The sequence below is a fragment of the Gossypium raimondii genome, chromosome 10 (genome assembly GCF_025698545.1).
Source record: "Gossypium raimondii isolate GPD5lz chromosome 10, ASM2569854v1, whole genome shotgun sequence".
In the NCBI taxonomy this organism is placed as follows: domain Eukaryota; kingdom Viridiplantae; phylum Streptophyta; class Magnoliopsida; order Malvales; family Malvaceae; genus Gossypium; species Gossypium raimondii.
This window is the reverse complement of record NC_068574.1, coordinates 8,863,248-8,881,292: the sequence shown is the minus strand read 5'-3', so window position 1 is coordinate 8,881,292 and position 18,045 is coordinate 8,863,248. Positions and strand designations below refer to the sequence as shown.

The 18,045-nt window shown below is 33.2% G+C and overlaps 1 long non-coding RNA gene across 2 annotated transcripts; it reads left to right on the top strand.

Annotated features, from left to right (window-relative positions):
* The first annotated feature begins 15 nt into the window (after positions 1 to 15).
* LOC128033714 (uncharacterized) lies at positions 16 to 17,828 on the top strand. 2 transcript variants are annotated; one of them, XR_008189696.1, is made up of 3 exons: positions 22 to 572; positions 682 to 798; positions 17,496 to 17,828. It is a non-coding gene; the product is annotated as an uncharacterized LOC128033714 (long non-coding RNA). The 2 variants fall into 2 exon arrangements; XR_008189697.1 differs by lacking the exon at positions 682 to 798 and having other exon boundaries at positions 16 to 128.
* The last annotated feature ends 217 nt before the right edge of the window (positions 17,829 to 18,045 follow it).

The following is an 18,045-nucleotide window of genomic DNA, read 5'->3' as shown; positions in this document are numbered from 1 at the left end:
ATTTTGCCGTCTCTACTCTAGATCTCTTGTGACCTTCATGAATCCATTGATTTTTAGCGGTCCAAATAGCCCAGATGGCATAAACAAAGGTTCGACATACATCAATCCTACTATTTAGCATAATCCAGGTAAACCAATCCATGAATTCCATATGAGATATATCATGAGGCCATGCGTAGTTTGCTTTTTCCCATGTTTCCTTTGTAATAGCACAATCACGAAAGATATGTTTCCTATTCTCCTGTCCTTGCATACATCTTGGATAGACAACTTCATTAGTTAATCTTTTTATTCTTAGATTTACTAGTGTAGGTAAAAAGTTGAGAGTGGCTCTCAAGGCTGTAATAATTAATTTTGAAGGGAGGTCACTGTTCCACAACTTTTTGTAGCATTTCCTATTATCAATCGGGTTGTAACTATTATCATCGAGAAAATTACCTTGTAATAGTAATTTGTATCCGCTCCGCACTATATACTCTTCCGTTGATTCACCCCCCCAGGCCAAAAAATAATCATGAGAAATATGAGCCAGTGGGATTAGGAGAATCTTTTGAGCATCATCTTTAGCAAAGGTATTCAAAACCAACTCAGTTTTCCAAAATCTATTATTGCTGTCAATAAGATCTGCTACCCTATTGATATTCTGCCTTCTAACCATTTGTTGAATATGCAAACCTTCAGCATTCGGAACCCATACATCGTCTTCGATTTTAATGTCACGTCCATTGCCCACCCTCCAGCATAATCCAGTTAGCAAGAGACCTTTCGCAGCCCATATGCTTTTCCAAGTATATGAAGGTAAATTTCCTAGCTCTGAATTTAACAAGTCAGAATTCAGATGATATTTGGCTTTTAGAGTTCGTGCTAGAAGAGACTTAGGATTTTCAATTAATCTTTAACCTTGCTTTGCGAGAAGGGCCAAATTAAATTTTACTAAATTACAATAACCAAGACCACCAAACTCTTTTAATTCGCATAATCTATTCTATGAGCACCAGTGTATCCCATGTCTCGCATGACCCTTTTGCCACCAAAAGTTTGCTATTGTTTGTTCCATATCTTCGCATATTAATTTAGGTAATAGAAAGCATGCCATTGTGTAAGCTGGGATTGCTTGTAAAATGGCTTTTTATGAAAACCTCTTTTACTCCCTATGGTAATAGGTGGGTACTCTAGCTATCAATTTTCGTTTTTATACGATCCCAAATATTTCTCGGAGTTATTGGACCTTTTGACCCCTAACCCATTTGAAATAACAACTCAGACTGTATCACTGGTCTTTGAACTAAAGAACACAGTCGACTTCCCATAGTTAACACATTGCCCCGAACAAATTTCATATTCTTTTAAAACCTTTTCGAAAGTTGTGGTACCTCTGTCAGTTGCTTCCCCAAATAAAACACAACCATCAGTGGAAAAAAAGTGAGTAATCTGAGGCCCTCTTCTGCTCGCCTTAACCCCTCTTAAAACCCCTTCCTCATTTGCAAGTTTTAATAAAGTTGAAAGCCCTTCGCTAAAAATAAGAAACAAGAGAGGGTTCAAAGGGTCCCCTTGACGCAAGCCTCTCTCCAGAGTAAACACCTTCCCTGATACACCATTTAAAACAACTGAATACGAGACAATACTAATGCAATGCATGAGAAGTCAAATCCATAACTCATCAAAACCCATTTTGGCCATCATTCGCTGCAAGAACTCCCACTCAACCCGGCCGTATGCTTTACTCATGTCGATCTTAAGTGCCATAAAAACTTTTTTTTTCACCCTTTTGTTCTACATAGAATGAAGAATTTCGTATGTGTTAAGTATAACTTCTATTTCAGTCAAATTTGAGAAATAATCTTCCAGTTAAACTCTGTTTATTTGTTTCAATCAAACACTGATTAGTTTAGATTATTTTATTATTATTTTACATATGAATTTAGCCTATAAGTAGGCTATTTTACAACCTTAGAAAATACACCCATTAGATATTAGAACTTATAGCACATTTAGAGAATTTTGTGTTTACGTTTTGAGAGTTCTTTGTTTTTGGGTTTCAGTGCTTAGTTTTTATCTCCATCTTTTTGTACTATTCGTTTTTTTTGTCATTATAGTAAAATTATCTTTGCTCGTGGTTTTTTTCCTATTTGGAAGAGTTTTTTCACATTAAATTTGTGTGTTCAATTTTTTAATTTCTTCTGTTATTTTTACTTGTTCCTTGCTTAATCGGGTCAATCTCTAAGAAGTGGTATCTGAGCTAGTTTAATTTTCATAAATCAGCCTATTCAGATATGGTAGTAACAAGGTTTAAAATTGAGAAGTTCGATGGTGAGACAAATTTCAATCTGTGGCAAGTTTGGATGATGGCAATTCTAGTTCAATTCGGTTTGAAAAAGGTTGTTACCGGGAAAAAGCATGTGAATCTAAATAAAACAGAATGGGAAGAGCTTGATGAAAAGTTTTTGTCTACAATCCAGTTGTGCCTCACGAATATGGTATTGCAGGAGGTATTGATGGAGAAGACCTCATATGCCTTGTGGAAAAAGTTAGAAACTCTTTATGCAACTAAGTCTCTGGTTAACCGTTTAGTGTTGAAACGTCTATTTACATTTCATATGAATGAATGTGATCTTTTTAGAGATCACATCAGTCAATTCATTACTCTTTTAAATGATTTAAAGAATGCTGAGGTTCATATTGATGATGAAGATCAAGCTATGCTATTATTGTGTTCTTTACCCCCTTCATACAAGTCTTTCAGGGGGACCCTAATTTATGACAGAGACAAACTCTTATTCAAAGATGTGAAGGGTCATTTGTTGAGTAGAGACAAACTCGACAATGAACTTCATTTGGATAGCAAGGTAGATAGGCAAGCTTCCGTTTTGATAGCATCAAAGAATTGAGACAAAAGGTGTCATTATTGTAAAAAGTTAGGTAATGTGAAAGCAGATTGTTATAAACTGCGAAATAAAAGAGCCACTGAGAGTAACGAGGAAGATGTAGCTGGTGCTAATTTGGCCGATGAAAGCTGTGATGATTTCTTGCTAGTGTCAACGAGCGATAACTCCAAGTTCACGTCCGAGTGGATCCTAGATTTAGGATGTTCTTTCCACATGTGTCCCAATAGAGAATGGTTCTCCACATACAGTTGAGTTAAAGGTGGAGTTGTGCGCATGAGAAACGATTCATCTAGTAAGGTAATTGGTATTGGTACTATTAAAATTAGAATATACAATGGGACGATTAAGGCACTCTCAGATGTCAGGTATGTACCTGATTTACGAAAGAATCTCATCTCCTTTAATATTTTAGACTTGAAAGGATGTAGAATCAACATCGAGTCGAGCGACATTAAAGTATATCATGGAGCTATCATTTTGTTAAAAGGTAAAAGAATTGGCAGTCTTTATATTCTGGAAGGTTCTACAGTGACTGGTGAAATCGGACGTCCCTCGTTCATTACAGATTCGAAGTTAACTCATTTAGAGTGGAGGCAACTTGGTCATAGGAGGGAAAAATGTATGACTGTTTCTTTGAAGAGAGGTTCTATTTTGGATGCAGGTTTAGAAAATTTAGGGCACTGTGTTCATGAAAATTAGACCCGGGTTAGTGTTGATTTGGCAGTGTACAAGTCGAAGGCTAGAAGTCTTCCAGTTTCTAAGCACAGATTCGACTCGGTTAATTCCTCCATAGTTCAAGATAGGCTTGTGGCAAGCTTTGACAAAGATGGCGTTGTAGAAATATGAGTCAAGGTGGAGACTTGTTAAGTATGACTCTTATTTTAGTCAAATTTGAGAAATAATCTTCTAGTTAAATTCTGTTTATTTGTTTCAATCAAACACTGATTAGTTTAGATTATTTTATTATTTGACATATGAATTTAGCCTATAAATAGGCTCTTTTACAACCTTAGAAAATACACCCATTAGATATTAGAACTCATAACACATTTAGAGAATTTTGTGTTTACTTTTTGAGGGTTCTTTGTTTTTGGGTTTTTGGGGTTTAGTTTTTATCTCCATCTTTTTGTACTATTCGTTTCTTTTGTCATTATAGTAAAATTATCTTTGCCCGTGATTTTTTATCCTCTTTGGAAGAGTTTTTTCACGTTAAATTTATGTGTTCAATTTTTCAATTTCTTATGTTATTTTTACTTTTTCCTTGCTTAATCGGGTTAATCTCTAACAGTATGCGAGAAGTACATTATCAGTAATTAATCTTCCCAATACAAAAGTGCTTTGAGTTGAATCAATGCAAATATCAAGTACTTTTTGAAATCTATTTGCTATAGTTTTTGAGATGATTTTATAGAATACCGAGTAGAGGCCAATTGGCCTAAAGTTTGAAGGATTTTTCGGGTAAGGGTTTTTTGGGAGTAAAACAATATTCGTATGATTCAAAGGTTCTAAAGATTTACCATCATTAAGGACCTCTAATTAAAAATAATTGACCTCATTCTCTACTGTATGCCAGAATTTTTGGACAAAAATGGCTGGAAACCCATCAGGTCCAGAGGCTTTGGTTGGCCATATACTGTTGAATGCTTCAATTATTTCATCCTCCTTATATTTTGCAATTAATAACTGATTCATATCTTCATTGATACTTCGATTAACACCTGAAAGGAGATGATTAGTGTCACTGACCCCACTTGATTAGAAGAGCCCCATAAAGTAATCTCTTATAATATTTTCCATATCTTCATCTTCTGTTTTGAGTATACCATCAGCATTTTCCAACCCCCCGTATTTTTTTCGTCCTGTGTCTTTGAGATGCTTTGCTATGAAAGAAAGTCGTATTTTTATCCCCTTGGCGTAACCAGTTCGCTTTAGCTCTCTGTTCCCAATACATTTCCTCATTTTCCATCTCCCAATTTAATTCTAATTTCACATCAATAATCGCAGCAAACGTACTATCATCTCTAGCCATGCCATCAAGTTCAACTAATCTTTCTTGAAGATTATTCGATCTCCTTTCATGTTCTCCCTTAATATTTTCCCCTATCTTTGTAGGCCAACCCAAATATACTAGAATTTATCCAAAACATTTCCTGACTTCTCATTCCACAGTTTCTTGATAACTTCTTCACATGAAGACTCAAGTATCCACCAAGACTTGAATTTAAAACGATACTCCCAGAGCATTTTGCATTTGGCACCGTTTGAATGAAAATTGGACAATGGTTAGAGAAAGAATGGGGTAGATGTTGTACCGAATAATCAGTAAACAAATTCAATCACTCCATATTTTCCACTCTCTTTTTGAGTCTCTCTTTTATATTTGTTTCCACAAAATTGCCCCTTTTTGAAGCAAACTTTTATCCACTGAAACCCATATCAGTCAGAGCACAATCTCCCAAAGTTTTTCGAAATTCTTCCATTTTCCTTTTATCTTTTGTTGCCCCTCTAATTTTATCATGTGCGTACATAATATCATTGAAGTCCCCATAGACACAACATGATAATGATCAAGTGTTTCGTAACCTGCGAAGTAGATTCCAAGACTCCTGTTTATTTAATTGTCTTGGATTACCATAGAATCCAGTAAACCTCCACTTAGTTGAGTTATCTTCTTCATTAATTTCCACTTCAATGTGGTTGTTTGAGTAACTATAAACTTGAATTAAATGATTCCCATTCCAGGCAAGATTTAACCCACCACGCGAACCATTAGCTGAAACATCCAATCCATTATGAAAGCCACATCGTTTTTGAACACTTTCCATTCGATTGCGATCCAATTTTGTCTCCATTAAGAAGGCCAGTTGGGGTTTATAGAGCTTCAACGTGTGTTGAAGCCTTCGAGTAGCTTGAGGATTCCCTAGTCGGACATTCCAACATAGGAGTTTCATTGTTTCCCATTGGCTGACCATTTGGCAGCCACCGATAAAGTTTGTGAAGAATCGACATCTTCCTTCGTAATAGGCCGCAAAGCCTCTACTATCGTAAAAGCTTCTGAATTTCCATAATCAAAATTTACTCTTTTTGTTACGTCTTCAACATAAGAATATGGTTCGGGACCTTCTGCTGACTCTTGATTAAATTTTCGCTTACCTATCATTATCTCAGACATGTTGGAATTAATTTTATGTCTATTGACTAAGCAACGCCAACTACTCTTTTTGTGGCCCAAATGATGGGCTCCTATTAAATTGGTAGGCTCTTCCATCTTAGAGTTGTCTTTTGAATTGTCTACCTCAACACACCAGTTTTTGTTGGACTTGTCCTCCCCTTCTATAGGCGTAAATTGAGGCGATAAGTTAGCCTCAATATCCCTAAAATTTTACCGCGTTATTCTCATTTCCCAATCAGTAGAATTCTTCTCTGAGTAACCTTCCTTCACCATCCGGTGAGTCTGTTTTACAATTTCTGGTAAGAAACCATCATCTCTGCTCACCGCTTCCCCCTATGTAGAAACATTGTTTCATTGATTTTTCATCAAAGAGCCAAACAATAAACTCTCTTTCCCTAATATGGAGGATTCTGCCTTAAGCGCTAGTGAAAAAAGGATAATCATCATCCGCCTTAAAACGATCTCCAGAAGGTATCTCCGAACACTCAACCCCATGACCCAATCGATCACACCCAAAACAAAAAGTCGGGAGACTTTTATATTTAAAAGAGAGCCATATTTTTCCTTGTCCATTCGGTGAAACAAAAATACCTCTTCGTAAATTTTTTTGAACATCAAAATTAACTCTAATTCGAAAAAATTCGTCTTTTACCTCAGATCAAATTACACCCTTAGAAGTAGATCCAACTGCATGCATCAAGTCCTTATCACATTCAGGTGGGCACGGGCTAACCTTTATCCAAAACGGAGAATAGACAAGTCGAATCTTGTTTCGCTCAAAAGATTGCAGCAACTTATCGAAGATAATTAATTGTTTTCGAAAAAGCCATGGACGCCTTTCTATGATCTATTCTAAGTCTTTCTCATCTTCGAAAGATATCGTGAACAAATTTTGACTTGCAACAAGGATCTCAAATTTCTTTTTTATTTTTCAAATGCTCCTCAATTGTGCTCTCAGACTATTTGGATTGTAAGTTTTCCTAGTCCAAACCGAAGAGATCAGCGTCGGGTTTTCAGATGGAACCACTAATGAACTTTTCACTGCTAGCTGGATTAATTCTTCTTCGAGAAGGGCAATATCATTCCTATCTTCCATCGTCCCGAAGTCACCGCTTGTCTTCATCCCAGCCACAGTACTCACTGTTTCTTCGGGAGACCTAAGAGAGCACTCTTAGACTTCTTTTCATAAAAATTAAATGAAACTTTAATTGAAATGATAAATATTCCCTCTGTTTTACTTTGTACAATGAGAGAGCATGAACAAGCATATTTTTTGTATAGCTTTTCTTTAAATTTTTTGTTTAATAACTTAATTTACATAATTTTTTTCTCTCACTGTTTAAATTATATTATACCTCATTTTTTAGGAGTAAAGCTAAAATTATAATGTGGAGTAATATCAAAGCATTCAAGTTTATTTTAAATATTAATCGTAATCTTAATTTATATTCATTATAATTTAAACTATCATCATTTAAAAATTAAAATTTATATTAATTTTACATTTTCAATAATATTATTTATGAAATGTTACAAAATTTTGTACCAATTTTAATAATTTAATATAATATATTTTAATTAATACACACAATCAACCAGTGCATCGCATGGAGAAAAAAACTAATTGATTTATTATTTTCTTTTACAAGAATTTTCATTGTTGGAGCCAATTGATCTACCATGTTTTATAAATGCATTACTTTCATTTCTTTTAACATGTTGTCCTTGTTAAGGCATTTTTTCATTTGGTGCCTGGAACAATGTCAACTAACTGTAGCACAAGTAACTCTATAAAGTTTTCCATGTTTGGATTTATAAATTTTGGTAACAAATATGTTTGGGATGAGATCTACTTGGTTGATTGAGATACTTTTCAGCCCATCCTTAATATCCAATCTAACCATGCATGGTAACTTGAAGACTAATTGGGGTTAGATCAAAGCAATTGATACCATTAAACTAAGGAGAATATAGAATCTTACCTTGTCAAGAAAACATATCCTTAGTTGATAGAAGAATTATCATGTAGATTTATGTAATATTTATCTTACTTAGTTCAAGGGATAATTGATTGTATAGAATTGATTATGTAACACCCCTTACCCGGTCTGATTTTTGGATCGAGCTATGAGATGTTACTACAGTAATCAAAACTAAAAACATTAAAAGAATCGTACAATAATCATTCTTATCTTAATCATGATCATATGATCTCATTAAAATAGAAATCGAGACTAAATTGAACTTACGGAAGCTTTATTGGTGACTAGAGCATGAATTATGACCAAATTGAAAAGTTTAAAAAATTTGGACTCCACGCCGTGATGAGACATTTCCCACATTGTGACGTCGCCAGAGATTGAGTTACGTCTCAACATCAGACCACTTGATGTTGGGACGTCATAGGCTTTTGGTCGATGTTACGACGAGAAGAATTCTATGTTGCAACGAGGACTCTATTTTTGGTAAAATTAGGTCATTTGGTACCTAATTCATGCCAAGCCACAGCAAAGTCAGAAATGATATTTATTTTGCTATTCAAACATGCACAAAATCGACTTAAATACATACCAAAACATCCATTTAACTAACCACAAGATTAACCAAGCCATTACACATGAATTTGACATTTTTTAAAGCATAACTAGTGTTTTCATCTACCAATCAAACATAACTCATCATTCATATCTAACACTTATATATAACCAAAAATCCTCATCAAAATATGCCATTCTATACCTTAACACATAACTTACCACGATACCATTAGTGAACATATAAGCTCACCACACAAAACTATCCAAATTCAAGCATTTTCCAAATATCAAGCTATTACATCCATGTAGTCATTTATATCTAATAATGTCTAAATTCATTCACCATACATTCAAGCATACCAAGCTTAGCATATTAACCAAATATCCACATTCAAAATTGACCATTTTCATGCTTCATGTATAACTACCACCATGCTATTAGGCTCATATTTATACATTATACTTAAAGATTCACATTCAAAATGATATATATACACATTACAATCCCTATTTACATGCCACATAATCGAGTTCAACGATTAAAAGACTATCGAGACAGAAGCTGGATAGTATGAGCTATTAAGTGATCCCGATAGCCGAGTTTGGCTAATGTAACAACCCAAACCCGGTCCAGACGTTATGGTCGGATCTAGTGATGTCACATGATAGGGTGTTTGAAAATCGTGTCATCGCGTTAAAACCATTTCTATTGAATTCCTTATCTTAATATCTTATTAGTTCCAAAATTGTGTTGCTCATTTAATTGATAGTTTCAAAACGTTATTCGTTTGCGGAAGCTTTTAAAACAGATTAAACAATCGTGCATTTAGGAAAAACATTTGTTTCTTTTGAAAACTGAGGTTTCCTGCTACTAACAGTTGTAGTACATAACGTAAAGATAATTAAAACCCAAAACCAAAGTCCAAAAGTTCAATTACAACCCCAAAACTTAGCCAATAAAAATAGAATAGAAATAAAACCAATTATCGTAAATATGAGTTAAAAACCATGAAAGTCCAAAACCGTGGTCACCGTCGGGTCCTCCGCTGCACCGATCCGTCTAGATCTGGGGATTACCTGTGCACATTTAAACAAAAGGGGTGAGTTTACGAAAAACTCAGTGTGTAATCCTACAAAAAATAAACAATAGTAAATCATAGTGCACAGTTTAATCAGTCCTGGGCAAGCCCTTTTTCAATATCAGTAACAGTTTGGGCCTTAGCCCATCCCAGTATAGTATCAAATATTTTGTAGGGCCTTAGCCCATCCCAGTATCAGTAGCAGTCATGCAGTATTCAGTAACAAAGTCCTACCCAACCAGCCTCTACACACCATCTCCGTCCAACCCTACACTTCATGTGGGGATCAAATCAACCCATCCATCCATACACTCCAGGTAGTACCGAGTGCGGCACAAAACAATAATTTGTAGCTGAGCTGCCAGTATGTTAGGCTTAAGAGCCTTTCAATACACTTCCTCCAAATATAATGAACCCAACCCTATGCAATGCAACATACAAATCATGACATGCTATCTTAGGACATCAATACATATAACTAGTTCAATATACAAGCATACTATCATCATGCTCAACACATATATAAATAAAACAGTTAGTTCGTGCAATTAGGGGTCTAAGTGATGCTTACCGACCCTACAGTAGGTTCACAGTCGACTTGGGTGACCCATGCAACCTTAGCAATCAATTCAGTAAAAATAGGCTCACACGCCCATGTGGTCTGTCCGTGTGGGCCCACACACCCATGTGGCCCACTCGGCCCAAATTGGCCTTGGTTTGTGTGGGCCCACACGGCCCAAATTGGCCTTGGTCACGTAGTCCATTTTTAATGTAACCCATGCTAGCTAAATATTCATATATGTTTTCACTATTTACTTATATGTTCCTTTAAAGCTGTCTACTTGAGTCACTGTTACTAAATTATATATATCTTAAGCTACAAAATTCCAAATTAAAATCCGCTTGATTTCTTGAAACTAGACTCAAATACCTTTCTACCATAAAATTTTTAGAATTTTTGGTTCAGCCAATAAGTATAGTAAAATATTCAATCTTACCCCTGTTCTGCTATTTGACAGCTTCGACCTTTCTTTGCTAAAAATTAATTATCTCTTAGTAAAAATTTTGATGATGTTTTCATTTGTTTTTATTGAAAATAGATTCATTAGTAATTTAAAAATGAAAATTTTAACCCCTAATTATTTTTCTCCAATTTTTGATGATTTTCCAAAGTTAGAATAGAGGAACCCGAATTCATTCTGACCTTGTCTCACAAAACTTATTATATCTCACGATTTACAATTCCGTTACTTACACCGTTTCTTCTATGAGAAACTAGACTCAATATGATTTAATTCCATATTTTTTTCCTCCTCTAATTCGATTTTCATAATTTATGATGATTTTTCAAATTTAGCCTACTGCTGCCATCCAAATAATAAGCAATTTCGGCTTTTCGCCGAATCCCATTTTCTGCGTTTCTGGTACACACCTGGTTTTGTTTGATGCTAAAATAATCCCCGGGCACTCCAAAGCCTATAATTGAACAAATAACACTATTTTAATCTTACATAAAGTGATCCCAAATCTAACTCGTATCGAGATTTTAACCCATAAGCGACTAAACCTTACCTTCAACCGATGAACAATAATTGCCACACAAACTAATCCCATTTTCTGCATTTCTGGTACACACCTGGTTTTGTTTGATGCTAAAATAATCCCAGGGCACTCCAAAGCCTATAATTGAACAAATAACACTATTTTAATCTCACATAAAGTGATCCCAAATCTAACTCATATCGAGATTTTAACCCATAAGCGACTAAACCTTACCTTCAACCGATGAACAATAATTGCCACACAAACTAAAACTTTGATTGGTGATTACGAGCCCTTGAATCCTCCCTAATTGGCATAAACAAAACGCTTCAGAAAAAAGTTACAAATGGAGACAAATCACTTATCTAAAACTTACCGAACGATTACAGACAAACGTGGAGCGACAAGAGGCAGAGTGAGAAAAGAAAAATCAAGAAGATGAAGTGTGAAAGAGAGCATAAATTCGGTAGCAATGAAGAGAAAATGGCAAGAGGGTAGAGGGATTTTGGGGAAAGTAAAAAAAAAGGAAAAAAAAGATGAACAAAATATTTGATAACCACTCCAATCCCTTATTTCTCTCCATCAAACTCCCCACTAAATCCACTACTCATATTTTTAGTCCATCTCAAACTCTCTTAGACGCACGAGCAAAAATAATGCCCACGCCAAGATTCGAACACAGGACCTTCTTCACACCAACACTCCACTTATCCACCAGACCAGCAAACTTATTCTATTAATTATTTGCCAACTTTTACTTAAAAACCTATTGACCAAAGATAGAGCTTATTCATAAAAATACTAAAATTTTCCCAAGTTCTGGCTTGAACTTGGGACCTCCCAAACACATCCAGAACACATAACCACTAAAGAAGACAAATATTTTGTGTCACACATTCACAATTCCCAAAATTAAAGTTTTGGGGTGTTACAGCTAAAGATGACTACGAAACAGAAACATAATCGAGTAAGCATTTCAATGCTTAAGAAGTCCATAGTTTAGAACATTAACTCACCTTGATATACATTAACTAAATAGAATATCTAGATACATAATATATTGTTTTCACAATTCACAAATATACGGTGAGTAACTTATTTGCAATTCATATAACATTTGAATCAAATCAGCATAACACATTCTAATACCATTTACTTCGATTTATCAAACATATCCACTATTATATCCATTCAATCAATATAACAATTTTCCATTCACATCATATACATATCAACAGTCACATAAGTTTTCATCTGCACCTTTAAGCCCGATGAACTACAATAAACATATACGGATACGCGGGTAACCACCAAAACACACCTGAGCACTGAAGTGCTAAGCCTGTAGGCTACACATCCCTCCAAAACACACCTGGATATCTGTAGAGATAATCAGTAGCAGTGGTTTGTATTGAGACAAATTCGGTAATCCACAACAAATGTTAGATTCTGGTATAATCAAAATATTATCATTCGTCAATCACATCTACCTATAATCCCATACAATGCGCAAATAACCCTATTGGTATGCCAATTGTATCCTATCCTATCGTTCATTTGAGCACAACTTACACAACAATATCATTTATTGTAATTCAATCCATTCCTCACTTTTTTGTACCAATTTGTATATAAATTCAGAGCATATTCAATCAACACAATATATAATTCAATCATAACATCTCAATTACATATACATATACATATACTACATTTTATGAACTTACCTAGAAAAATGATAATAAACAAGGTGTCAGGGACTAGTCTACAATATTCCATTTTCCTCGACTAAGTTTTAGTTGATTTTGTTCTTGATATGCAAGGACCGAACCTCAAGCTCTTAAAAATGGCTTCCTTAGGGTAAATTTGATTGAAAAAATGATAGTGAAAATGGGAAAGAAGATGACAACTTTTTTATGTTTTAATTATATTTTTAACTTTTATTTAACATAATTTTTTAAGTGTTAAATATAAAATTGGTACCCAAACTTGTCCATTTCTCCTAGATTGGTACTTATTGTTTTTTTGTCCTAGATTGGTACCTAAACTTTTTTTTATCCACTACATTGGTACTTGAGACTAACAATGTTAATTATTGCTGACGTGGCAACATTGGCAAATCACACGTCACCACTTAACATCTTATTGTACCTTTTTTCTTTTTGTTCTTTTCCCCTTATTTCCTTTTTTTTTATTTTTATTTTTATTTTTCTGGCTTTATCTTTTTCTTTCTTTCTTTCTTCTGTTAGGAACTTAAAAAATTTTCCCTCACTTTCTCACCATCCAATCAATTCTAAGTTGAAAAGCTTTGTTAATTATTTAAATTACTAAACTAATGCTAGAAAAAAATACAATCAATTTATTTCAAAATTTCTAATATGTTTGTTTTTTAGAAATTAAGAGAAAAAAGCAATTAAACATATGAACTATTGAAATTAAACTCATTGGAAGTGTTACAGTACATTGATCGTACCAATATATAGAAAGCCTTAAGAGTTGTATTAGGAAAAAAATTCTAGCATTCAATTATGTTAGAGATGTGACCCAAATTCATGGTAAAATAAAATACGAATGGCAAAATACAAGTGCGCAAGAGAAGTTTGAATAAAAGTATACTTCCTCTATTTAATGTTGATTTGAATAAGGTGTTTTAACCTTACTGCATTACTTCCGTTTTACTTTATTAGAATATGATTTTACACACCTATAAATAGACATAGTCTACTCCTCTTGTAATCATTCAAATTTGACATAGTGAATTATCTTCTCCTCTACCTGTGGTTTTTTTCCTGCAAGGGTTTCCACGTAAAAATCTGTGTGTTCTTTATTTTTCTTTCTGTTTCTTTTGCAATTTGTTGCCATTACCGACTATCTATTTTTCACAAATTACATAATAGTGCTGGATTACACAATTCTGGTTTTTTATGGGATGTACAATTTATGCATAGCTTAGATCTGCAACATAAATAAAGTAGTGAGTTTTTTTCATGGTTTGCTAGCGTATACCTACAATCCTAAAGTGAGAGAATCTATATTTAGTGTTTTACAGGTTAAAAAAAAAAAAGAAACTTGCGTCTCTTATGTAGCCATTGATGTGCAAAAAAAATATGTATTTTGTTCTTTCTCATATTTTCTCAGGAAACAAACAGAAAAAATCTAACTACCCAGAAACTAAAAAAAGAGGAACAAAATTGAATGAGAAAATCCAAAAATGAAGATGAATCAAGAATCTAAGTATAAAATAGAGATAACCCAAAACCTATGAGCTAAAAAGAAAGCAAAGTAAACAAAAAAAAACCCCAACAAAAAAAATCCAACTACCTAGAAATATTATTAGTTGCTGGGTTTCAATAATGAGCTCTTCATTTCAGGTTTATTGGGTAATCCAGATCTTTGTAGCTTGAATTTGAATCCACTTCCTCTATGCCCAAGAGTCAAACTCAATACCTTCTACATCGAACAAAGAAGTAGTAGCAGTATAGAAAAGAATGAGAAAATGAAATTGGGAAGAAAAAAGGTGACCAGGAAAAAGAAAAAAAAAGGAGATTAGGAAGAAGAAACCTCATTTGGAAAAAGAAAGAAAGAAAGAAAAGAAATAGTCTTAAAAATATTTTTATTTATTTTTAATATTTTTATTATGACATTATCATGATGTCATTTATTCCACGTGTCACGAACTTATTCCGTCACTTGTCCTGAATTTAACGCCGTTAGTCTCAAGTACAAATATAGTGGACGGAAAAAATGTTTGAGTACCAATCTAGGACAAAAGAAAGCTATAAGTACCAATCTGGGAGAAGTAAACAAGTTTGGGTACCAAATTTATATTTAACCATTTTTTAACTAAAATTTTAACATAAAAACAATTTAAATACTAAGCCTTACCGTCCACTAATATAAAAAGTGGTAAATTGTCACATAAAACCTTAATAATTACCTTTTAAGCCTTTTAACTAATAAAATCAATAATAATTAACTTTTGTGATTTTTATAATTTAGTCCTTATACCCTATTAACCATCCAATCAACAAAATTATCGGACCAAAATTCAATAGAACATTAATATAGACTCGTAAATATTAATAAATAATTTTTACTGACTCTTTCATTGAAAAACGAGATTCTGAAACTACCATTTTTCATACCACTAAAAATGGGTCACTACAGATTATGTTAGTAAGCCTATACTCATATAAAGTAAGTGAACTTGTATAGGTTTGGTATTGAGTTTGGCGAACCTAGTTTTTTTAATTGAGGAACTTATTTAGAAAGTGCATTACTTTTGTAATAGTTAAGTGTGCTGCTTGGTTGAGAGTTTCAAGGGTAAAACTTAAAGGGAGAGATGTTTAGATCTTAGGTACAAAAGTAAAAAGTCTATACTAGTGAGTGTTAGAGCTTGGATACACTTGTTGTACGAGGTATTAAGATAATGAATATTGAGCTTGAATACACTTGTGGTATGAGGTACTAAAATAGTGAATTCTCTCAGGGCAAGGACCCGCAGATGTAGGGAAATTGAATTATATAAACATCCCTTGTCATGTTTACTTTTTTCCATTTTACATTTCTTGTACTTGAAATAGTTAGAATTGGACTTAGCATTGCTTTTGGCACTACTTGTTTTTGTAGTCAAATATCAATTTGGACCCATTAGTCTTATTGACATTGCTTCCGACACTTTTGTTGTTTTTAAGAATTCCAAATTTTGAATTCTTTATCATTTTGGTTATCAAAATAATCAATTTTCATTAATTTTTTTAAAAAAATCTCATCTTTTTTCAAGAAGATAAAATTTCACATCAAACAAGTAATAATTTTTTAGCGGTATTAGTGTGGTTTGGACTAAGACAAAGGCGACAACAACCAAGCCAAAGTTGGAATGATAAAATTATTATTTTTTGGCATTATATAGATAAGAGTTTAAGCTTTGTGTAACAACCCAATTTTTAGTGGTGACGGAACAGTGGTTCAGACCACAAATTCTGTCGTGTTGACTCATAAATATTGTTTTTAGAATACTTATAGAGTCATTAGAGTTGTATTAAAATTTAGTTTAGAAATATTAACGATTAGATAGTTAATTAAAGAAAAAGGGCTAAATTGAAAAAGGTGAAAAACTTGCAAATTAAAGCAAATAGGTGATGAAATGGTTTAATTAATATTGGAGGAAGGACTTAGGTAATAGGTATGCCTAAATTAATATAGTGGGATGGCATGTTAATGCAAAATAATAAAATAAGGTAATTATAATGGTAAAAGTGTAAATTACTTGAAATTAAAACAAAACAAATTGAAATTTTAAAGTTTCCTATTCATTCTTCTTCAAAATTGGCCAAAACCACCATAGGAGGGAGCTCTGAGTTCGGTTTCTTCATTTTTATTGCACGTGAGTTTAATTTTTACCTGTTTCTTACAATTTTTATGTTTTTGAGGTCGTTGCAACTAGGCCCAACTAGCCCGTACCTTTGTTTTTGATTCTGTTAAAAATTTTGGAAGTGTCCATTCATGAATATTGAATTTTTTTATGAATATTAGGTATTTGGAGCCATTATTATGCTATTTAATGAATTTGTGAAGAGATTTTTGTTAAATCTTAATTTTAGGATTAAATTGTGAATATGTCAAAATATTAGGGTTGGATAGTTAATTTTATGTTTATTAGGGGATGTTTGAGGGCCTATAATGTATGGATAATTTATTGATTTGAGAAAATTAGTTAATTTGATGAATTTTAAGTTAAAGGACCTGAATTGCAAAAATTGTAAAAGTTTGGGGTAATTGTGTAAATTCAAAAATAAAATGGTATTAATTGTAAAAGAGATTTTAAATGAATTATATGTTAATAATTGAGAAGTTTTACCTTATAGATCAAGAATCCGTATATATTCGAGGAAAAGGAAAAATAATATAGTAGTCCCTGAACTTCTGTAATTTCTACGATTCAATCCAGGTAAGTTCGTTACATGGTTACTATTAATCTATTGAATATTCCATACTATTCATTATTTGTTGAATTATGGATTTTACTAAGTTATGCTTACTGAAATAGAAATATGGTGATTATTCGGGCTATGTGCCTAGTAGGCTTTGTGCCGGTGATTATTCGGGCTATGTGCCTAGCAAGCTTTATGTCGGCGATTATTCAGGCTATGTGCCTAGCAAGCTATGTGCTGGTGTATTTAAAATTGCATTAATTTAGTAGTTTTCAGTTAATTATAAATGAAACTAATATCGAACTTACTAAGCTTTTTGAGGCTAATAGTTTGATTTATTCTTGTAGGACCTTTTGAATCGTTGCTTTGATTGGATCGACTCAGAAGCTCGCACACTATCATCAACATCTTGGTAGTCATTTTGGTTCTTACTAGTTGGTTTAAGTGGCATGAATTAGGAAAAGGTCTATAATAATTGAATATTTTGTATGGATGTAAATGTTTTAAGTAACTTATTATGCTTGTTTCTAGTAAAAATAGTTAAACTTGTGTGCTTAATTAGGTAAACCTTTTGGAACATATATATAAATAGAAGTTGTATAAATCTTGTGGTGTCAAATGATGATGATTGAATACTTCAAGTATGCTATGTGAATTAGCTTAGTTATAAGTTGTTATAATGCTTAATTTTTGTTTAGTGTTTGGTATGTTTGGAAATATGGTGAAACGGTACTTTGTTGAGAATGACATATATAATGTTAATGCTAGTAAACGGTAAGTAAACTCAATGATTTGTATAATGCAAATATGTTTAGAAGTTAGTTGAATATTTTGGCCAAATTTAGTACATGATTATGCATATTACATGTTGTCATTTGAGGTGCCTAAGGGCATATT